This window comes from Somniosus microcephalus, chromosome 16 (assembly GCF_052327205.1).
Source record: "Somniosus microcephalus isolate GS21.2 chromosome 16, FLI_Smic_1.0, whole genome shotgun sequence".
In the NCBI taxonomy this organism is placed as follows: domain Eukaryota; kingdom Metazoa; phylum Chordata; class Chondrichthyes; order Squaliformes; family Somniosidae; genus Somniosus; species Somniosus microcephalus.
This window is the reverse complement of record NC_141002.1, coordinates 50,262,667-50,278,155: the sequence shown is the minus strand read 5'-3', so window position 1 is coordinate 50,278,155 and position 15,489 is coordinate 50,262,667. Positions and strand designations below refer to the sequence as shown.

Sequence of the window (15,489 nt, the reverse complement as noted above, 5' to 3'; positions counted from 1 at the left end):
AGCGACGTGATCTTCCGCTCCCGCGGCAAGCACCGGCACAGCCCGGCCTCCCGACTTCGGCCTCAACGGCCAGCGACGCAACGACGCGCATCACGTGACGCCCTAAGCGCGGGAAACGCGAACAACGTGATGACGTCACAACACAAACGCGATGATGTCATCACGCTCCCCACAGGACTGCGAACTGAGTCCTCGTGGAGTCCCCGCTGGGACAAGACCTACACCACGGTGCTCCTACAGTCAGCCATCTTACCTGCTATCTTACCTGCTGTAATTAGCCTGTTCCTGTAAATAAACAACTTATTTATAGTTTGTCGAAGTCAAACTCTCTTATTTAGTGGCGATCTACACGAACCGCTACAGTGGAATCATTTGTTTAGACAGTGATGAACGTACAAATGCACAACCATGTTTACTCATCCTTTCTAGTCAAATACAAATAGCATCAGACCCATTCCATATTATTTGAGACTATCCTAATGGAGTGAAGGAGTCTTATTGTTCTCCCATATAACCCTGGAATGATCTCATGAATTCAGATCTTTTATTTCTACTGTATTTAAAATTGATTTGAGCCACATGAACATCCCAATTTGGGGGCAATTCTGCTAGTAATGTTGGTCCTACACTCTCATTTCTACATCTTTTGTCACATGTACTTTGAGAGTCTGTGCTGCAGTGGGTGCTTTATTAGGAACAAACAGCTGCTCAATCCAATATGGCTGCCAAGGGTTGCAAATGTTGCCTTGTCCGTATGGTCTGTATCTCAGGTCTGGGCCTTCACCCCCACCACCCAACTTAAACTGCCACAAACAGCTGGCAGGACATATATGGTCACATGACCCAGGGCCACATCACAACTGAGGGGTTAGGTAACCTGGCGTCACAATGAAAATCATGACAACACAGAAACCACAGGGGTTGGACAAAACACAGCAAAGTGGCACAAACTGTGCATTTGTGCATGAGAGAGCAACAAGGGGAGAGCCTGAAGACAAGTGCATTCATCAAATCTATCCAAATATTGGAAGATCACCGATAGAAAATTGGAAACACTGTGGAAAGGAACAGTGCTAATTACTGGAGAGAAAGAAGTCAGAGAGCAAAGTGTTATCCAAGCAGAGATCTGATTTCACACGGTGAGTGAGTGAACACAGACTGTCTTTAATGGATCCTTACTTACAGAAATTCTTTGGTTAAAATGATGCTTCATATTGAAGAGTAGTAGAATTTAGAGTAAAGAGCAGGACGTAGCAGCTGAGAGTGTATCGGAGAGTTTAGTGAGAGGGCAGTAACAATAATACTGAAGTGAGCAATTCTAACTTTCCACTGAGCTCTGGAAAGACGGCTAAAATGGACCTCAATGTGGAACCATTCTCAGTGGCCCTTGGGAAGATGGTTGCTGAGGAAGATGAAAGTTGTCAGCAGAAAATATCAAAGAGCCTCCAGACACTGGGGCGTCAGCACCCAGAAACAGTGTGAATGAGCTGCCATGACTATCTGTGTCACCACACCACGCGGACAGCTCCACACGGTGTTGTAGTATTGGAGACCATGGCGATGATTATCAAGGATACCCTTGATCAAATTAGCCAAGCACTTGCTGAGCTAGTTATCTCTTTGGCTGCAATGTAGATGACGATGTTAACTGGCTGGCTTCCCACGGGTGCAGGGCTTCATCGACTGCACACATGTGGCCATCAGGGCACCCCCACATCACCCAGGAGTGTTTGTGAACCGCAAGGTCTTCCACTTCCTCAATATGCAGCTAGTCTGCAACCATAGAAAGATCATCATGCATGTGTGTGCGGAATTCCCTGGCAGCTGTCATGACCCTTTCATGCTGCACCAGTCCCCCCTCCCTCAGTTCTTTGCACCACCAAACACACTTACCGGCTGGCTGCTTAGAGACAAGGGCTATCCACTAAAGACATGTCTCATGACAGCCTTGAGGAGGCCAAGCAATGAGGCCGAGGAGCGTTATAATGAAAGACACATGTCCACCAGATCAGTCATAGAGCAAACAATAGGCATGCTGAATTTGTGCTTCAGATGCCCTTGACAGGTCTGGAGGAGCCCTCCAGAATAGTTGTTGTCTGCTGCTGCGCGCACAACATAATGCTGCAGCAAGGATTAGAACTGCATGAGGAACAAGGCGCAGAGCACACAGCCTCTTCAGAGGAGGAGGAGGAGGAGCAGGAGGAAGCTGATGTCTAGATGGCACCAGCAACGGAGCACATTACTGCCCGGGAGTTCAGGGATGGCCTCATCATGACCAGATTTATTTAACTTCCTACATTGCACCCATATGGCTTCCACATGCTATGCCAAGTTCTCTCCCTCAACAACACCATACAGCATCCCTAAAATGACCAAGCCATTCCTTTCACACTGACCCCCATTGCTGGAGGTTACGTAATGTCTCACCATTCATTCCAACTCACAAAGCCACTTCCAAGGTAGCAGACAAAAATAGGTCTGATCGGAAAGTGGTGAAAATAAATACTTTTATATGTGTGATAACATTAACAGAACCTTAACAATAATCTTTCTTTATACACCCATGTGCATACTCTTGTGCAATTAGAATTGTGGCTTTTTTCTTTTACGCGTGCTTCTACGTGGTGCTACCCCTGTGGCTGCAGCCAAGGTAGAGGCAGGCTGCTCACTTCCCTGCTATGACTGCGTAGACATTTTTGGCGGATGTCCTCTGGGTTTTGGAGCCTGTGAGTGCCCTCCGGAAGACTGCTCCTCCTGTGACTGTGCTGGGGCAGACTCGACCATCGCAATCCGAGGAAGCATTTGAGGCTCTGACTGAGGGGTAAGCAATGGGGGAGAAGTGGGAGCACTTTGAGAGGAGCCCCCACTTTCATGTCCCCTCTCACTATCATCCCTCTCATGGGCCACCCGCACTTCCCTGCTAGCAAGGAGCCGGAGAGCACCTTGCTGTACAGCAGTGGGGCTACGAGGACCCAAGTTTAGATCCCTCCTCGAGAGCGGGTATATGGGCCTCTGCCATCTGTTCTCCATAGTTTGTAAGTGCATGTGACTGGCGCATTAGTTGCTCTATACAGGTGGCCATCCTTTCCATGGAACAGCACATCATCGCCATTGCCTGTGACACGGTGTTGCTCATGTTGATTATAAAATCCTCCATTCTCTGCACATTTACAGACATTGCAGCTGCACAACCTGTCAGAGTCGCCTACATTTCTTCCTGCACCTCCAGGAACGCCCTCTTTCTCCATGGCCCCCGAGGCTCAGCATCTGCATGCAGCTGAGCAGAGCTGGGAGCGTCCTGTGCCCTCCGGCGAGGAGTCTCCAAAGCTGTCCCTGTCAACACCATCTGCTCTTGCTCACTTGTGAAGTGTAAGACACCTGGGTCTAGAAATTCGGTGCATTTGTGCCTCTCGTTAGCTTCCCTGGGCGGCACTAATGGGGCACAAACGAATTTTTGCCCGGGCGCGGCGCTGCTAACGACTCCCGCTAAATTGAGCGGGAGTTTAACGGTGGCGGTAACCGGTAGCGTCCCACTCCGCTGTGCAGGTGATGACAGTCATCACCATGCGCAGTGCCCCGTTTTCACCCCACCTGCAAAATTGACCCGCGCCCCCATAATCTGCGCCGGGTGATGACAGCGACCGATTCAGGGGGCGGGAACAGAGCGCAGGAGGCTCACGGGCTCTAACTAAAGGAGAGGTGGTGGGCGTGGAAATAAAAATGTCCGGCTTACTTTTTGCGGCCCATTGCGTCTTTGAACGCAGGCTCCGTGCCGCAATCTGGCAGCCCGGCTCTCCTCTTGAGTGCCGGGCTGCTGGCACGGCACCCCGCACCCCAGTGGTCCAGGTAGGGCCCCGCAGAGTTGTGGGCTTGGGCCCTCCCCTTTAATGAGGGGAAGAGCCCTTCCATGCGGCAGCGCAATGGGCCCAGTGCGTAGCGCTGCAGAACGCACCACCCCGATATTCAGGTTAACGCTCTGAGAAGGAATTGGAGCGCTTGAATTAATGCTCCACCTCCCTCTTGGGACGCTAAAACTGAAGTTAGCGATCACCAGAGCTATTTAGCGCCCAGGCGATGTTCGTGACCAAAACGGCCGCTAATGAATTTTTCCCCCCAGGTGACAACACTACTCTACCTCGCGTAGGACCCAAGAGGTGTACGTATCTGCGCTAGTGCTGGGTGTGCTTGGGTCTGCTAACACTGCACCCTCAGAGGCTGGAGGCTCCTCTGAGGAGTTGTCTTCCTCTTATGGCTGGACAGTGGGGTGGGGGTGTGTGGGTGTCACTTGACGGACCTGTGGGATAGTAAGGAGATGATTTAGAAATGTTATATTAACAATGGGTAACAATACCATTATGCACATGATGAACATTCACTGGCTGCGGACATCAGTCACCATATGAGTCACTGCTGTATGCCATGTGGCTGTATGAGATGTAATTCTGTCACCAGGTTGCTGAGAGGTACCCCTCTCTGTCTCCCACCGCCAGCTGCTCCGCAGCTCCTATCACCTCCAGGACCACCTCCTCTGCTGCAGTTAAAGTGGTGAAAGATGGAAGGCCACCTCCGGTTCTCTCCCTCTGTGCACTCCCAAAGTGCATCACTTCACACTTATCCGCATTAAATCATCTTTTTACTCTCCCAGAGGTCCATCAAGAGCCTCCCAGTCGGAAGAGGAAGATGGCTCCTTAGAGGAGACTCCAGTCTCTGAGGGTGCACCGTCACCAGACCTATGTGCACCCAGCACCAGCGTAGATATGCATACTTTGGTGGATCCTGCACAACATAGAGTAGTCTTGTCAGCTGGTGTCTCATAAGTCACAAGTGAGCAAGAGGAGATGGTGGAAACAGGGACAGCAGTGGAAACTCCTCGCCGGAGGGAGCAAGGCACTCCCAGCTCTGCTCTGCTGCATGCAGACGCTCAGCCTCGGGGGCCATCGAGAAAGAAGCGATCCTGGAGGTGCAGGAAGAAGTGCAGGAGGCTCTGACAGGTTTTGCAGCTGTGATGTCTGTAAATGTGCAGAGAATGGAGGAGTCCATCTCCAACATGAGCACCACCATCTCGCTGGCGATGGGGACGGTGTGCTGTTCCATGGAAACAATGGCCACCTGCATGGAGCAGCTAATGCGCCAGTCACATGAGCACATGCTATCTATGGAGAATAGATGGCAGAGCCTCATAGCCCTCCTCTCGAGGAGGGATCTAAAAGTAGACTTGTGTTCTCACGGCCCCACTGCTGTGAAGCAAGGTGCTCTCCAGCTCCTTGCTAGCAGGAAGTGCGGGTAGACCATGAGAGGGATGATGATGAGAGGGCAAGGAAATGGAACACGTAACGTTACGCATTCTTCCCATAAGACTTCTAATTCATGTCTTTACTCTCCCACAGGTCCATCAAGTGCCCCCCCCCAACTGTCCAGCCGGAGGAGGAAGTCGACTCCTCAGAGGAAGCTCTATTCTCTGAGGGTGCACTATCAGCAGACACATGCGCACCCAGCACTAGCGCAGATACACACACCTCGGTGGGTCCTGTGAGAGATGAGTAGTGTTGTCACCTGGTGTCTCTCACATCTCAAGTGAGCAAGAGCAGATGGTGGAGACAGGAACAGCAGTGGGGAGTCCTCGCTGGAGGATGCAGAACGATCCAAGCTGTGCTGAGCTGGATGCAGACGCTGAACCTCAGGGGCCATCGAGAAGGAGGGTGATCTTGGAGCAGCAGCAACAATTGCGCGAGGCTCTGGCAGCTTTTGCAGCCATGATGTGTGCAACTGTACAGAGAATGGAGGAGTCCATCTCCAACATGCAGGTGATGGCGACGATGTGCTGTTCCATGGAAAGGATGGCCACCTGCCTGGAGCAGCAAATGTGCCAGTCCAACGAGAACATGCTTGCTGTGAACAACAGATTGCAGATGCTCATTGACCTCATCTCGAGGAGGGATACTAACGTAGACTTGGGCGTTCATCACCCCACTGATATACAGCAAGGCGCTCTCCAGCTCCTTGCTAGCAGGGAAGTGCGGATGGCCCATGAAAGGGATGATGGCGAGAGGGGACATGGAAGTAGGGGCTCTTCTCAAAGCGCTCACACTTCTCCCCCATTGCCTCCCACACAGTCAGAGCCCCACATGCTGCCTTGGATCCCGATGGCCGAGTCTGTCCCTGCACGGTTGCAGGAGGAGCAGTCTTTGGCAGGGCCCTCACAGGCTCCAAAACCCAGAGGTCGTCTGCCAAAAGTGTCTAAGCAGTTGCAGCAGGGAAGTGAGCAGCCTGCCTTTACCTCTTTTTTAAAATTCATTCATGGGATATGGACATCGCTGGAAAGGCCAGCATTTATTGTCCATCCTTAGTTGCCCTTGTGAAGGTGGTGGTGAGCCGTCTTCTTGAAGTGCTGCAGTACGTGTGGTGAAGGTACTCCAACAGTGCTGTTAGGGAGGGAGTTCCAGGATTTTGACGCAGCTGAAGGGATCTTTACCAGTCCTAGCCCCTTTAGGACTGCCCCGGACCAGGCATATTTCTCAGACGTTCACTTTCAACTAAAGGTTGAGGTAGCCGAATCCTAAAGATGCTTAACTGGGTCTAAAGGTCCGGGCTATCTCTTCCTAAAGGAAAGGAACAACCCGAGAACGTTATCGTCCTCCAGATAGCGCTTTTAATAAGTTTAGCTAGACTGTAACGCCTGGATATTATGAGGGTCCGGTAAACTCCCCCAGAAATGTAACTCTTCACCAAAGAGTGTACAGAGATTGAGTTCGTGAGTTTTTGATACAGAAGACTTATGTGAGACTATTCAAAAAATATATAGAGATTTATTAAAAGAACCGACATGTAATTTACAGTTGGTGAATCAGTCAATCACAACATTAACAGTTCTAAAAAGAGAAAAAAGACACAGGGCTAGATTTTCAGTATAGACAGTTTTGGGGCGCTAAGCTTAGCGCCCGCCCGAAGTTATCGCCCGCCCCAAAGTAGCACCCCGTTGCCGGAAATTCAGTGGCTTCGCCCTAAGAGGTTGGTGGAGCGCTAAAAGAGGCGTTCCACTAGTATCTTTAGGCGCTAAGCCGGCGGTGGAGAGCGCAACACCCGAGCTCGGGCGCAGCGCACGGCAGACACTCTGGTGCCAGTGAGCTCTTAAAGGGGAAGGGTGCATGTATTTTTTTCAAATGCAAAGTCTGGGGGGAAACGGCGGGGGGGGGGGGGGGGGGAAGAGAGAGGAGGAGGAGGTGGTGGTGGTGGTGGTGGTGGTGGTGGTGGTGGTGGTGGTGGTGGTGGTGGTGGTGGTGGTGGTGGTGGTGGTGGTGGTGGTGGTGGTGGTGGTGGTGGTGGTGGTGGTGGTGGTGGTGGTGGTGGTGGTGGTGGTGGTGGTGGTGGTGGTGGTGGTGGTGGTGGTGGTGGTGGTGGTGGTGGTGGTGGTGGTGGTGGTGGTGGTGGTGGTGGTGGTGGTGGTGGTGGTGGTGGTGGTGGTGGTGGTGGTGGTGGTGGTGGTGGTGGTGGTGGTGGTGGTGGTGGTGGTGGTGGTGGTGGTGGTGGTGGTGGTGGTGGTGGTGGTGGTGGTGGTGGTGGTGGTGGTGGTGGTGGTGGTGGTGGTGGTGGTGGTGGTGGTGGTGGTGGTGGTGGTGGTGGTGGTGGTGGTGGTGGTGGTGGTGGTGGTGGTGGTGGTGGTGGTGGTGGTGGTGGTGGTGGTGGTGGTGGTGGTGGTGGTGGTGGTGGTGGTGGTGGTGGTGGTGGTGGTGGTGGTGGTGGTGGTGGTGGTGGTGGTGGTGGTGGTGGTGGTGGTGGTGGTGGTGGTGGTGGTGGTGGTGGTGGTGGTGGTGGTGGTGGTGGTGGTGGTGGTGGTGGTGGTGGTGGTGGTGGTGGTGGTGGTGGTGGTGGTGGTGGTGGTGGTGGTGGTGGTGGTGGTGGTGGTGGTGGTGGTGGTGGTGGTGGTGGTGGTGGTGGTGGTGGTGGTGGTGGTGGTGGTGGTGGTGGTGGTGGTGGTGGTGGTGGTGGTGGTGGTGGTGGTGGTGGTGGTGGTGGTGGTGGTGGTGGTGGTGGTGGTGGTGGTGGTGGTGGTGGTGGTGGTGGTGGTGGTGGTGGTGGTGGTGGTGGTGGTGGTGGTGGTGGTGGTGGTGGTGGTGGTGGTGGTGGTGGTGGTGGTGGTGGTGGTGGTGGTGGTGGTGGTGGTGGTGGTGGTGGTGGTGGTGGTGGTGGTGGTGGTGGTGGTGGTGGTGGTGGTGGTGGTGGTGGTGGTGGTGGTGGTGGTGGTGGTGGTGGTGGTGGTGGTGGTGGTGGTGGTGGTGGTGGTGGTGGTGGTGGTGGTGGTGGTGGTGGTGGTGGTGGTGGTGGTGGTGGTGGTGGTGGTGGTGGTGGTGGTGGTGGTGGTTGATTGGTGCCCGGAAACATAAATAGACCGTTCACAACAACACACTGCTTACTTCCACACAACACATGCAAAGTGCCTTTTGTATGAGTGCCCTTTAATTTGCGCTCCCCAGGGTGTGTTGCGTTCCATTTTACAAACGCTCTGGACGCCAGCCGCACAATGGGGCGGTCCGACTGAAGTTTGGATTCGGGGCGGCCAAAGGGCGTTGCACGAGGATGTGACGTCATTTTCTGCGCGCGCATCCGGGCGGCCGCTAAACTTTGCGCCGGCGCTAACGGGCAACTTAATTTAGGGCGGGGCGCAAACTGCGCTGCGCCCAGGCGCTACACGCATAGCGCCCGAAAATCACTTCTCTTAAGGCGCTAACTGCTGGCGCAAGCAACTGAAAATCTAGCCCTAACTTTTTAACAGAGAATCTTACTTTTAAATCTTAACTTTGCTACAGTATTACAGTTCTTAAAGTTCTCTTTACAGGATATCCATCAATATCAAATACCTTTGATCCCCGAGGTACAAAGCGTGATGGACTACAGAGCCACCTCTGTGGTCGAGAATCGCTTTGCCCGATTAAAGTGAGTCTGATATCTCATTTGAGAGTTCGATATTTATACCCTTTTCCAGTGGGATTTCCTTTAAGGTTTTCTGCTGATGCAAGTTAATTATTCCTATTCGTCTTTCTGCCGACCTCTGCAATTCTTACTGCTACATCAGCCAGAATCTTGTCTCATCTCCAGGCGTTCTAGGGTCACCATATAGAATGGTGTGAAGGGCAGGTGTTCCTTATTTTATATCATCTTTACGAGGTTTAAATTAGAACACCTTATCCAGGGTGAACCATTGTTTTGTTCCCAAAAGTTCAGCTTGTCGGAGCCATGCACCTTCTGTTTCAATAAGGTTATTTATTCAGGGTCAACAACTATCTTATCTCAATAGCCAGAATACTTGAATAACTATTTCATCGTTCGGTTTCTAAATTTCCAAACCCAGTTTGTCCTGTTTTAATAAGGCCAGAATTCTTTCATTGAATGGTGTATTTTTCTAAATAGGTTATTTCTTCACCCAGCGACGATGAAGGAACGGCGATATAATCCAAGTCAGGATGGTGTGTGACTTGGAGGGGAACTTGGAGATGGTGGTGTTTCCATGCGCCTGCTACCCTTGCCCTTCTAGGTGGTAGAGGTCGCGGGTTTGGGAGGTGCTGCCGAAGAAGCCTTGGCGAGTTGCCGCAGTGTATCTTGTAGATGGTACACACTGCAGCCACGGTACACCGGTGGTGGAGGGAGTGAATGTTTAAGGTGGTGGATGGGGTGCCAATCAAGCAGGCTGCTTTGTCCTGGATGGTGTCGAGCTTCTTGAGTGTTGTTGGAGCTGCACTCATCCAGGCAAGTGGAGAGGATTCCATCACAGTCCTGACTTGTGCGTTGTAGATGGTGGAAAGGCTTTGGGGAGTCAGGAGGTGAGACACTCGCCGCAGAATACCCAGCCTCTGACCTGCTCTTGTTGCCATAGTATTTATGTGGCTGGTCCCGTTAAGTTTCTGGTCAATGGTGACCCCCAGGATGTTAATGGTGGGGGATTCTGCGATGGTAATGCCATTGAATGTCAAGGGGCAGTGGTTAGACTCTTGCTTGTTGGAGATAGTCATTGCCTGGCACTTGTGTGGTGTGAATGTTACCTGCCACTTCCCAGCCCAAGCCTGAACGTCATCCAGGTCTTGTTGCAGGCGGGCATAGACTGCTTCATTATCTGAAGAGTTGCGAATGGCACTGAACACTGTGCAGTCATCAGCGAGCATCTCCATTTCTGACCTTATGTTGGAGGGAAGGTCATTGATGAAGCAGCTGAAGATGGTTGGGCCTAGGTCACTGCCCTGAGGAACTCCTGCAGCAATGTCCTGAGATGAATGACCTCCAACCACCACAACCATCTTCCTTTGTGCTAGGTATGACTCCAGCCAGTAGAGAGTTTCCCCCCCCGATTCCCATTGACTTCAGTTTTACTAGGGCTCCTTGATGCCACACTCGGTCAAATGCTGCCTTGATGTCAAGAGCAGTCACTCTTACCTCACCTCTGGAATTCAGCTCCTTTGTCCATGTTTGGACCAAGGCTGTAATGAGGTCTGGAGCCAAGTGGTCTTGGCGGAACCCAAACTGGGCATCAGTGAGCAGGTTATTGGTGAGTAACTGCCGCTCGATAGAACTGTCAACGACACCTTCCATCACTTTGCTGAAGCCACAGGGGTTGCACCTCGTAGAAGCACATGTAAACAAAAAAGACACAATTCTAGATGCACATGTGTGTGAAAAAATGTTAATGTTAAGTTCCAGTTATATTTCTGACGCACATAAATTTATTTCTTTGCACAACTTTCCCATCTTGTCTATTTTTGCCTGCTACCCGGGAAGTGGCTTTGTCAGTTGGAGTGAATGGTGAGACATTACTTAACCACGAGCAATGGGGGTTTGGGTGACAGGAATGTCTTGGTTATTGTAGGACTGCTTTGTGGTGTTGTTGGGGAGGGGGGGGAGTTTGTACAGCATCTGGGAGCCATATGGGTGCACTGGTGCACGTTAAATAAATCTGGCCATCCCGGGCCTCCTGGGCAGCAATGTGCGCCGCTGCTGGTGCCATCTCCACCTCAAGTTCCTCTTCCTCCTCATGTTCCACCTGTTCCTCCTCCTCATGTTCCACCTGTTCCTCTTTCTCCTCCTCCAAAGGCGCTGTGCGCTCTGTGCCTTGATCCTCCTGCAGCTTCAATCCTTGCTGCTGTGCCATGTTGTGCAGCGCACAGCGAACGGTGATGATTCTGGAAACCCTGGTTGGCGCATAACTGAAGGGCTCCTCCAGATCTGTCAGGGTATCTGAAGTGCATCTTCAGCATGCCGTTTGCTTGCGCTAGGACACATCTGTTGGAAATATGGCTGTCATTATAACGTTCCTCAGCCTCATTGCTTGGCCTCCTCAAGGGTGTTGTCAGCCAGGTCTTCAGTGGATTGCCCTTGTCTCCAAGCAGGCAGCCGGTAAGTCTGTTTAGCGGTTTGAAGAGCTGAGGGAGGGTGGATTGGCACAGCATGAAAGAGTCATGACAGCTGCCAGGGAATCTGGCACACACTTGCATGATGATCTTTTTATGGTTGCAGACGAGCTGCACATTGAGGAAATGGAAGCCCTTGTGGTTCACAAACACTCCTGGGTGATGTGGGGGTGCCTTGATGGCCACATTTGTGCAGTTGATGACGCCCTGCACCTGTGGGAAGCCAGCCAGAGTCGCAAAGCTGAGCGCCTGCTCAGTAACACTGGCTTCATCAGTGACAGTGTTTACATAACTGGCTGACTTGTGAAACGTGGCATTGGTCACCTGGGTGATGCATCTGTGGGCGGCCAACTGCGAGATCCTGCAAATGTCTGCTGCAGATCCCTGGAAGGAGTCTGAGGTGAAGATGTTGGAGGAGGGTGGTGAGGCGTGTTCACCAGGTCCCCTGGGCAGCAGGTCTTGTTCCAGAAAGCTACAAATGTCTGCGATGACCTGGCGCGATAGCCTGAGCCTCCTGAAGCACTGTTGTTCAGTCATGTCCAGGAAGCTCAGCCTCTGCCTGTATACCCTGTGTTGGGGCTATCGCCTCCAATGTGGTGCACCCCTGTTCTGATCCCATCTCTCCTGTGGAGCATCAGGTCGGTGAGGAGAAGGCTGCTATTGTGGTGGCTGCTACTGGTGGTGTGGCTGGTGTTGGGGCTCATCTTGGTCCGATCCTGAGGTCCAAGATGAGACAGCATAAGTGGCACCCATGCTGATGTAATAGATGGCAGGTAAAGTGGAGATTAGAGGGCCAATCCCTCAATACTGTGATAGTGACTAGCAATGTGGTGAGAGTGGCTTCTGAGGTTGCAGAAATGACCTGCAAACTCCTGAAAGCTAAATCTCTGCACAAAATGGTGTCAGCAAGAGCCTTTCCCTTAGGCAAGGAAGCAGGTGTAATGTGCGAGTATTTGTGTTTTTTCCCAGCTGTCACTTAATGGACTCGCACAATGGCCACTGTGCTTCCGCCTCCTCTTCACAGGCAAGGTTCCCGAGGTGCGTGAATCCCGTGCTCAACAAGTTAAAGCCAAAACCTGAGGTTAAAAAGGCAGTTAAGGGTCTATAAATGAACAGTTAAGTACTTCAATGAGGTTGCTTGCCTCTCCGTGCCGCTCCGTGGTGTGTCTCAAAACACGCCTGAGTTAAATGCAGAACATGAGGAGGAGGAACAGGTGGAACATGAGGAGGAAGAGGAACCTGAGGTGGAGATGGCACCAGCAGCGGCGCACATTGCTGCCCAGGAGGCCCGGGATGGCCAGATTTATTTAACGTGCACCCATATGGCTCCCAGATGCTGGATGACGGTGGGTTCCTGACATGGTCAATTTCTGTGCTTTTAACTGCCGACCCACTCCCAAACCCGCATGCTCTGCAATGGGAAAATTCTGGTCTATGTCTTTATTACCTCCTCCGAGTGCCTTGTTGCTGCAGAAATTTCATGGACTGTCACAGCCCTTCCTGCTGCTCACCCATCTCCTTTCTGCTGCTCAAAAAATGATGTCCCTCTTTAACAAGCTGCAGCATTTTAAAGTCTGCAGCAGCGCTACTGCATGATGGGATGATGCAGACATTGTAGTTAAGGAGGAGTTGTGTGAAATATTAGATGGGATAAACATAGAGAGAGAGGAAGTATTAAGAGGTCTAGCATCTTTGAAAGTCGATAAATCGCCAGGCCCGGATGAAATGTAACCCAGGCTGTTAAGAGAGGCAAAGGAGGAAATAGCGGAGGCTCTGACCATTATTTTCCAATCCTCTCTGGCTACAGGCATGGTGCCAGAGGACTGGAGGACTGCTAACATTGTGCCATTGTTTAAAAAGGGAGAAAGGGATAGACCAAGTAATTTCACGCCAGTCAGCCTAATCTTGGTGGTGGGAAAATTAATGGAAAAAATTCTGACAGACAGTATAAATCATCATTTAGAAAATCACAGATTAATGAAGGACAGTCAGCATGGATTTGTTAAGGGAAGGTCTGATTAACTTGATTGAATTTTTTGAGGCGGTAACGAGGAGATTCGATGAGGCTAGTGCATTTGATGTAGTCTGCATGGATTTTTAGCAAAGCCTTTGACAAAGTCCCACATGGCAGCCTGGTCAGAAAAGTAAAAGCCCCTGGGATCCAAGGGAAAGTGGCAAGTTGGATCCAAAATTGGTTTAGTGGCCGGGAGCAAAGGGTAATGGTCGACGGGTGTTTTTGTGACTGGAAAGCTGATTCCAGAGGGGTTCCACAGGGCTCAGTACTAGGTCCCTTGCTTTTTGTGGTATATATCAATGATTTAGACTTCAGTGTAGGGGACATGATTAAGAAGTTTGCAGATGATACAAAAATTGACCGAGTGGTTGAGAGTGAGGAAGAAAGCTGTAGACTGCAGGAAGATATCAATGGATTGGTCAGGTGGGCAGAAAAGTGGCAAATGGAATTCAATCCATAGAAGTGTGAGGTAATATATTTGGGGAGGGCTAACAAGGCAAGGGAATACACAATAAATGGTAGGATACTGAAAAATGTAGAGGAACAGAGGGACCTTGGAGTGCATGACCACAGCTCCCTGAAGGTAGCAGGACAAGTAGATAAGGTCGTTAAGAAGGCATACAGGATACTTTCCTTTATTAGGCGAGGCATAGAATATAAGAGCAGAAAGGTTATGCTAGAACTGTACAAACCACTAGTCAGGTCACAGCTAGAGTACTGCGTACAGTCCTGGTCATCGCATTACAAGAAATATGTGGTTGCACTAGAGCGGGTACAGAGGAGATTACGAGGATGTTGCCAGGACTGGAGAATTTTAGCTATGAGGAATGATTGGATAGGCTGGGGTTTTCTTTGGAACAGAGGAGGCTGAGGGGAGACTTAATTGAGGTGTATAACATTATGAGGGACCTAGATAGAATGGATTGGCAGCATCTATTTCCCTTAGCAGGGAGGTCAATAACCAGGGGGCATAGCTTTAAAGTAATTGGTAGAAGGATTAGAGGGGAGTTGAGGAGAACTTTATTCACCCAGAGGGTGGTGAGGGTCTGGAACTCACTGCTTGAAAGGGTGGTAGAGGCAGAAACACTCATCACATTTAAAAAGTATTTGGATATGCTCTTGAAGTACTGTAAACTGCAAGGCTACAGACCAAGAGCTGAAAAGTGGGATTAGGCTGGATAGCTCTTTTTCAACCAGCGCAGACAAGGTGGGCCGAAGGGCCTCCTTCTGTGCCATAAATTTCTATGATTCTATTATACACCTTCTCCTGCCTTTAGCATCCTTCTGTTTTCATCTCACCTCCAACCTCACTGTCCCTGCAATGGCAGTAACCCAACGAGAATGCTTAGGGCATAGGATCAAAGTTCAGCGGGTTAGCGGCAAAGTCACAGATCTGATCCAGTTGCTAACTCGCCAATGGAAGGAGAATTCAGTCCACTGTAGTCGATTTCTCAGCGAAGACATCTCTGAGCACATACTGTAAATTACAATTGCCCATGTTCCCTGAACAGGTGTCTATTCAAGAAGTTACTCGATCAATTCAAAAGTCCACGCTACACAGTACTACTACAACAACTTACATTTATATAGCGCATTGAACGGAGTAAAAACGTCCCAAAGCATTTAACAAAAGCCATATCAATAAAAACTGTTTTGACACTGAGGCACAGAAAGAGATATCAGGACAGATGACCAAAAGCTTGGTCAAAGAGTTGGTTTTAAGGAGCATCTTAAAAGAGGAGAGAGAGGTAGAGAGGCGGAGAGGTTTAGGCAGGGAATTCCAGAGCTTAGGGCCAAGGCAGCTGAAAGCACGGCCACCAATGGTGGAGCGATTAAAATTGGGGATGCTCAAGAGGCCAGAATTAGAGAAGCACAGAGATCTCAAAGGCTTGTAGGGCTGGGGAGGTTACAGAGATAGGGAGGGGCGAAGCCATGGAGGGAATTGAAAACAAATGGCATGCCCAGGTGTACAAGTACGTTCCAAGGAGCAAAAAGGAGAGAAAAAGTGAATTTAAAAAGCAGATGAAATTACATGGAATATAGAAAGTAATTTTTATCTCTTTAATATACCTTTAAACAATG

General features: G+C 50.7%; 1 long non-coding RNA gene across 1 annotated transcript in view; it reads left to right on the top strand.

The window, feature by feature from the left end:
• The first annotated feature begins 964 nt into the window (after positions 1-964).
• The window catches only part of LOC147106158 (uncharacterized), a 39,926-nt gene continuing 25,401 nt past the window's right edge, over positions 965-15,489 (top strand). The window contains exon 1 of the long non-coding RNA XR_015081472.1: positions 965-1,139. This is a non-coding gene — a long non-coding RNA (uncharacterized LOC147106158). The remainder of the gene's footprint in view (positions 1,140-15,489) is intronic.